Genomic DNA, 7,468 nt, shown 5'->3' with positions numbered 1-7,468 from the left:
CCGCTACTCCAGGCGGTTCCAGTTACACAGTAATTTTAACAGGTCTTGCCAAGCGTCAAAACGCAACTCAGTAAAGACGCAGCTGTTGTCCGGCTCTTCTTCGAGTGTACGCTCTCACAATATTCGTCAGTACACAACGTCTGTCTTAGAGTTACCAGCACTGGAGTTTGTTGAACATCTCCGTAATGCTCTCATGCTCACTAAATGAACAAGTGACTAAACGTGGCGCTCTTCACTGGATCTGCTCTATATCTTCTGCTAAGCCAACCTAGTACGGGTCTCCGACTGTTAACAACACTCAAGATGAGGTCGAGTAAGGGTTTTGTAAGTCATTTCTTTCATGAATGAACTGCATTACCCGAAGACTCTTCCAATCATTTTCAGCTTGGCATCTGCCTATAATGTGTGTTATCAGGTGATTTAACTTTAGTTCGCTCGCGACGGTTACTCCTGGATATTTTACGGTTGTTTCAGTTGCGAGAGATTTTCCACCTGTAGCGAGATAGAACAATAATGGATCTCTTCGCCTATTCAGGCGCATTATGTTAAATTTAATTACATTCAAGTTCAACTGTCAGTCATTGCACCAATCATCGGTCCTCCGTAGATCTTACTGCATTTAGCTACGGACTTCTGGCGTGCAGCCTTCCTGTAGACGATAGCATCGTCTGTAAAAAGCATCATGGAGTTTCCGACGTCATCCACTAGATCACTTACTTGCACTGTAAACGACAGTGGCCCTATAGCACTCCCTTGGAGTATCCCAGAAATTATCTTTTCATCTGTCGATTTCATCACGTTAAGATAACGTATTGACACTATCTCTTAGCGACTGAGCAAGTCTTGTATACTGTTACAAATCTGGTCCGATAACCGGTAAGCTAATATTTTGTTCACTAACGACAGTGAGGAACCGTACTGGTTGCCTTTCAGAAATCAACAAACACTGCATCAACATGAGACGCTTTGTCTACAGTACTCTGAATAACTTGGACGAACGAAGTGAACTGTGTTCTAACGATCTCTGTCTAGGGAAACCATGCTGGTTTTGATAGAGATTTCGTACTCCAGAAACATCAGAATACATGATCACAAAACATGTTCCACAATTCTCCAACAGATTGAGGTCAGCGATATAGGCCTACAATTATGTGTTTCGATCCGACGATTCTTCTTGAAGATGGGAATGACCTGTGTTTTTTTTTTCTTTTTTTTCCCCCCAATCGGTTGATACCGCACTTTGTTCCAGTGACCTGCGATAAGCTACTGGTGGAAGGGGAGTACATTCTATGGCATAGTCTCTATTTCATTTCCGTTATTTTGTGCCACTCTCGATGTCTACCATTTCGGCATTCATGCGATAACTGAAGGGAAGAACTGTATTATGATCTTCAGCGGTGAAATAACATCGGAAGACCGACTTCAGCCTTGTTTCTGTCATATTCCGTTTCGGTAACATTATAGTCACTGAATGACTGAACAGATTTCTATGAGCTTACTACTTTACGTACACCGAGGTGACAAAAGCCAGGGGATGCCTTCTAATATCATGTCGAACCTTCTTTTGCCCGGCGTAGTACTGCAATTCGACCTGGCACGACCCAGTAAGTCGTTGGAAGTCCCCTGCACAAATAATGAGCCATGCTGTCTCTACAGCCGTCCAAAATTGGAAAGTGTTGCAGGTGCAGGAATTTGTGCTCGAACTAACCTCTCGATCACGTCCCTACGTCCCATAAATTCGATGGGATTCATGTCGGGTGACCTGGGTGGCCATATCACTCGTTCGAATCCTCCAGAATGTTCTTGGTACCAACTGTGAACAATTGTGGCCCGGTGACACGGAGCACTGTTATACATAAAATTCCATCTTTGTTTGGGAACATGAAGTCCATCAGTGGTTGCAGATCGTCTCCAAGTAGCCGAACATATCTGAGGACCAGTCCATTCCACATAAACATAGCCCAAACCATCATGGAGCTACCACCAGATTGCACAGTGTCGTTGTTGACAACTTGGAACCATGGCTTCGTGGTGTCTGGGCCACATTCGAGCCGTACCATCAGCTCTTACCAACCGAAACAGGGTCGCATCTAGCAGGACATGGTTTTGTCCGCTGCCATAGCCCACTGACGCCAAATTTCGCCGCAGTGTCCTAAAGGATACGTTCGTCGTATGTCCCATATTGATTTCTGCATATTTCACACAGTGCTCCTTGTCTGTTAAGACTGACAACTTCGCTGCTCTCTGTCGTTAAACTCTCAAACGATTTCCGAAATGGAAAGTCCGATACGTCTAGCTCCAACTACAACTCTACGTTCAAGATCTGTTAATTTCCACCATGCGGCTACAATCACTTCAGAAAACTTATCGCATGAATCAATAGAGTACAAACGACAACTCCGCCAATGCAATGCTCTTTTATACCTGGTGTACGTGTTTCTACCGCCATCTGTATATGTGCATATCACTATGAGAGGTGGCATGAGCCCCCTCTCATATTTCTATCTTACGATTCTCCTCTATAATTGAATGCGGTGGAAAGTTGCTATTCCTTCACGCGCGGACTTCCCACGCAGCGTCTCTCGTCACCCGGGTGGTCCGGTGACAGGCGGGCTCTGCTGATCTGGAAAGCTTTAAGCCGACGGGTGTGAGGAAGTCGAGTGAATGCTTTGCAGACACCGACATTGTCAAGAGGCACGCCCGCAGAGCTTGAAGTAGTGGCTGGGCTAGAGGTTCCGTTACTTCGCAGAAACTTAGCGAAAACACGTTCTGGCGGGCTACCAGCGAGGCGTGGGAATGACTTGTGTACCCAGGCAGCTGTGGCGGGAAAATTCCCGCACTTTCTGCAAAATAGTAACTGTGATTGGCTTGCTCAGGGCATAGCTCCGTGACGTAGCAAGATCGGCGCAGAAATTGGCGCCAAGAATCTCCATTGGTGGAATGGTAGCGTTCCGGCAATGGAGTGGAATTTCCGCCGGTTTTCGAGTTGCTGATTGGAACGTTTAACCACGGCCACTGTCGTGGGGGCGGGAATGTTCTGTGTTCGGTTTTTGTACGGGTGCTCTTGTGGGTAGTCGTCTCTCGCCTTTCGGTCGAGGACGTCGAAGCAACCAGCCAACGGCTCCGGTACGGCAGATCGTGTTCTGGGAGTCAAGAAGTCGGTTTGGTAATGTATGTCCGCAGCCCCGGCAGATAGGGATTTTCCTAGGTGACAATCAGAGCTCAGCAGAGTGCGCCTGTTCGTCTTTTTTTTCCTAACTTTGTTCTGTCTTGGGTAGCAGCAATTAATGGTGGGTTGGCTATGTGTTTTCTCTAAGAATTGAGTTGCTAGGAATTGGCTGCACATACCACTTCGTCATAATCCTCACAATCTAGTTTAGGGACAACTTCAATTTCACAGCGTTTGTTTAAGTATCCAATTAGAGCCAATTTGATATATTGTTAATGTTTCATGTGTTGTTGTTTATTATTTTGTGTTTAGTCTTAATAAATCATATTGTTATTTTGGACAGAACTTTCATTCTGTTAATAGATAGAGCAACCCCATCATTCCTCACTATGTTAATGAAACCTTCGTTTAATTAACTTATTTAACAAATTAAATTATTGCAGGTGCCAAACTCTCTTCTACTCCACTGGCAGGGTTGATTAGAGTCAGTTCGCGTATTTTTTTTATCCTTGTGCAACAGGAAAAGTTGGAGTTAGAAAAGGGGGGGCTTAGAGCATCATGTACATATGTAAATTCTCTAAGAATTGAGTGTTAAAAACACTGCTAGCCCCGGCACCTCGCAACTATCCTATGAATTTTGTCATTTCAGTGTAAGACCAAAACTTCTTAGCGTACTTAGTCAGATCGGTTAGCAAACTTTTACTTTCGAATTCGCGGGAGGTTTCTCGCATCGCAGAACAGGTGGGAGCGCCTCCCTGCCGTGCAGCCACGTGGGCGAGTGTTACCGATAAATAACAAGGGATCGCTTAGGGAGTAAAGTGACACCGGAGGAATGGGCGTAGCGCAGTGGGCGGCAGCCGGTATTTAGCCGTCAATGCGGCCCCTCCCCGCGGCTGACAGCGGGTGGCCCGGGCCCTCCCGGTAGCAATTAGCGGCCGGCTCCCCAGGGCGGCCGGTCGCTCGAGGACCTCCCGGGGCGCGCACTTGGCCAGCCGCCTCGGGTTTCCCTCATTACCTCCCCGCTCCCCAGCCGCTGCCACTCACGGCCGCCCTGCCACGCCTCTGTAGCCGCAGACTGCCTCCGGGGCACGTGCCGGGGTGTGCTGCGACGCTCATTTGCCTGCGATAAGCAATTGCGACCATCTACCGAGTGTAGCCTTACGACGGTCTCGCTGTCGCATCCCTGACTCATGCTTTTTTTGCGTCATCAGTCTCCTGACGTTTGAAGCGGCGTACCACATCTCAAATTATTTAATGGATGTATTCTAGTCTCTTTCTTCCCCTACAGAAAGTTTTCCCTCTACAGCTGCCTCTGTTTATAAGGATCGTGTGCGTAAACGAAAATGCCAGCAGTAGTAACTAATTCACGGATAAGAGTCTGCCTCTATGCGGGTATCCCCGATAGTAAATATTCAAACAGGGAAAACATAATGGACAGTGTCAGTATAACTATATCCGTCTATTTTAATAACAAGCTATTCATTTATTATTAATAAAGGTATTCTGGCTGTAGCACGGTGTCATCTTATAAAAATACTTAAATTACTAAAATGTATCGGAATTTCGGCCGAATTGCAGTGGACCTCCTCAGGGAAAAGCATGATTACATGGATGACCTCGACGCTCTTAGCCCATGGAATGTGAACTGCGAGTTTCTACTTCTGTAGACGAAAAGTGAGGCGAGGCGCCAGCCTACCTCTGAACTGTAGCATATCGAATGGGTTAATTGGGTTTACAATATTTTAATATAATCAGATGAAGCTAAAGGACTTACGGATGCGGATAACAGACTTGCACATGCAGTGTGGATGTCATATTCCTTACCCTCCTCCGACCTCTAACGACGCAAGTGTATCCCTGATGTCTCAACGCATATCCTATCATTCTGTCCCTTCTCCCTGTCACTGTTTTTCACAGTTCCTCCCTTCATCGATTCTCCGGACAACCTTCTTATTTCTGATCTTATCAGTCCTCCTAATTTTCAATATACGTCTACAGTACCGCACCTCAAACGCTTCGATTCTCTTATTTTTCGGTTTTTCCACAAACTCAAATTCATATAATGCTGTCTGCCGAACGTACTTTACAAGGAATTTTTTTCTGAAATTAACGACTATACTCCTTTTACCAAGAAATGCCTTCGTTCCCAATACTAGTCTGCTTCTTATATCCTTCTAGCTTCTTTCGTCACGAGTAATTTTGCTTCCAAGATGATAAATTCCCTTCACTTCGTCTACTTCGTAGTCCCCAGTTTGGACATTAAGTTTCTCAATAACCTCATTTTTACTACTCGTCATTACTTTCGTCTTCCTTTTGTCTGCCGGCCGAAGTGGCCGTGCGGTTAAAGGCGCTGCAGACTGGAACCGCAAGACCGCTACGGTCGCAGGTTCGAATCCTGCCTCGGGCATGGATGTTTGTGATGTCCTTAGGTTAGTTAGGTTTAACTAGTTCTAAGTTCTAGGGGACTAATGACCTCAGCAGTTGAGTCCCATAGTGCTCAGAGCCATTTTCCTTTTGTCTATTGCCTGCCCGGGTGGCCGAGCGGTTCTAGGCGCTACAGTCTGGAACCGAGCGACCGCCACGGTCGCAGGTTCGAATCCTGCCTCGGGCATGGATGTGTCTGATGTCCTTAGGTTAGTTAGGTTTAAGTAGTTCTAAGGTCTAGGGGACTGATGACCTCAGAAGTTAAGTCCCATAGTGCTCAGAGACATTTTTCCTTTTGTCTATTATCAATCCGCATTATGTACTCGTAAGATGTTCATTGCATTCAACAGTATTGTAGTACTTTCTCTCTTTCACTGAAGATACCATTGTCATCAGCTAGTCTTGACATCCTTTTACCCCATGGATTATATTCCACTCTTGAATCGTCCTTACTTCCTCGGTGTACGGAATAGACTGCAGCGGAGGAAGACAATACTACAAACGTGTAAACAATAATTGAGTAAAATACCTGAGAATGCAGATTTCGTGTACTTTATCGATTATGGTAACAGTTCTTGGGTACTGATCATTCTGGTAAAACCTTCTCATCCGAAGTTGTGGCCTTCTTCCAGTAACTGGCTGTACACTGCGTACCATTGTCAAAATTGCGCTAATTTAATGAGAATTTTTCTCACATCTGTACTTCGATGAGCAATTAACTTCAGTCAGTATCTGCTGTCTAAAGGTGATTTAGCTGCTCACATGTTCCCATACAGTACAGATTTGGCAAGTGATCTAGTTGTCTGTGACGTGTCTATCCGTTATACGGTCGGAAATAACCAACGGCGCTGTTGATAACACGTCATTGTTCGTGGAAATAGACTCTTTCAAGAGTTCCGTGGGAGGTATCAGAGATACTACCCCATGAAAAAGCTACGCGATTTCAGAGGTACAGTGCATCATAGTTGTTCTAACACATACTGCTTGTGATCAAATGCACGGAAATACGGAGTTTTGCTCGTTTTGTACGCAACTGTCACTCTTAGTTGTGAGCTTTATTGTCGTTGTAATTGTTGTAGTAGTCATCAGCCGAGAGACTGATTTAATGCAGTTCTCCGCGTTAGTCTATATTGCGTAGCCTACATCGACTTAAACTTGATTACCGTACCCCTCTACAATTTTCTTAAACTATTTCTTGCTGTCTCAGGATGCATCCTATCAACCTGTCTTTTCTTTCAGTGTAGTTGTCCCAACAATTTTTTCCCCCAGCTCGATTCAGCGCTTGTTGATTAGGCATTTGATCTAATATTCAGCATTTATCTGTAGCTCATGTTCTCAAAAACTTTCATGTTCTTCGTTTATGTGCTTTTATCTGTCTACGTTTCGCTGGATGCAGCCACATTCATAAAATATCTAGGAGGATGTGTAGGAAGCGATTTATAGTGGCACGACTGCACAAAACTAATAGCAGGTAAGCCATATGCCATACAGATTTATTGGAAGAATTCTCGGGAAATGCAGCCCCACGCGAGTGATGGTAATACCGAGGTGGCAACAAAGTCTAAGGCCTTTTTGCCTTACGCAGGGAGCATTTCGAGCAGGACTGGTCGGATTTTGCGGAAATAATACGTGAAATGTGTTGTTCGATCACCATCTAAGATCAGAGTCCTTTTAGGTTGCGTGAAGGATGATCTTGGTTTACGTAAGACGGGTGTCTGCCAGAGTGGCATATCAAATACTACCAGGACTTTGGAGGACCGGTATAATGAGCATTAGCGACACGCACCCTTACAAAAGCCGAGCAAATCCGCCATTGCGGAAAATTGTCTTGGTACCTGTCGTCCTATGGAACATAACAACACGGAGATCCTGTCA

The 7,468-nt window shown here is 45.3% G+C and overlaps 1 non-coding gene across 1 annotated transcript; it reads left to right on the top strand.

Moving 5' to 3' along the window:
* Window positions 1-5,696: 5,696 nt before the first annotated feature.
* Trnap-ugg (transfer RNA proline (anticodon UGG)) lies at window positions 5,697-5,780 on the top strand. Its single transcript has one exon. It is a non-coding gene; the product is annotated as a tRNA-Pro (tRNA).
* Window positions 5,781-7,468: the final 1,688 nt, after the last annotated feature.

Source organism: Schistocerca cancellata, chromosome 5 (assembly GCF_023864275.1).
Source record: "Schistocerca cancellata isolate TAMUIC-IGC-003103 chromosome 5, iqSchCanc2.1, whole genome shotgun sequence".
Lineage (NCBI taxonomy): Eukaryota > Metazoa > Arthropoda > Insecta > Orthoptera > Acrididae > Schistocerca > Schistocerca cancellata.
This window is presented reverse-complemented; position numbering and strand designations above follow the sequence as displayed.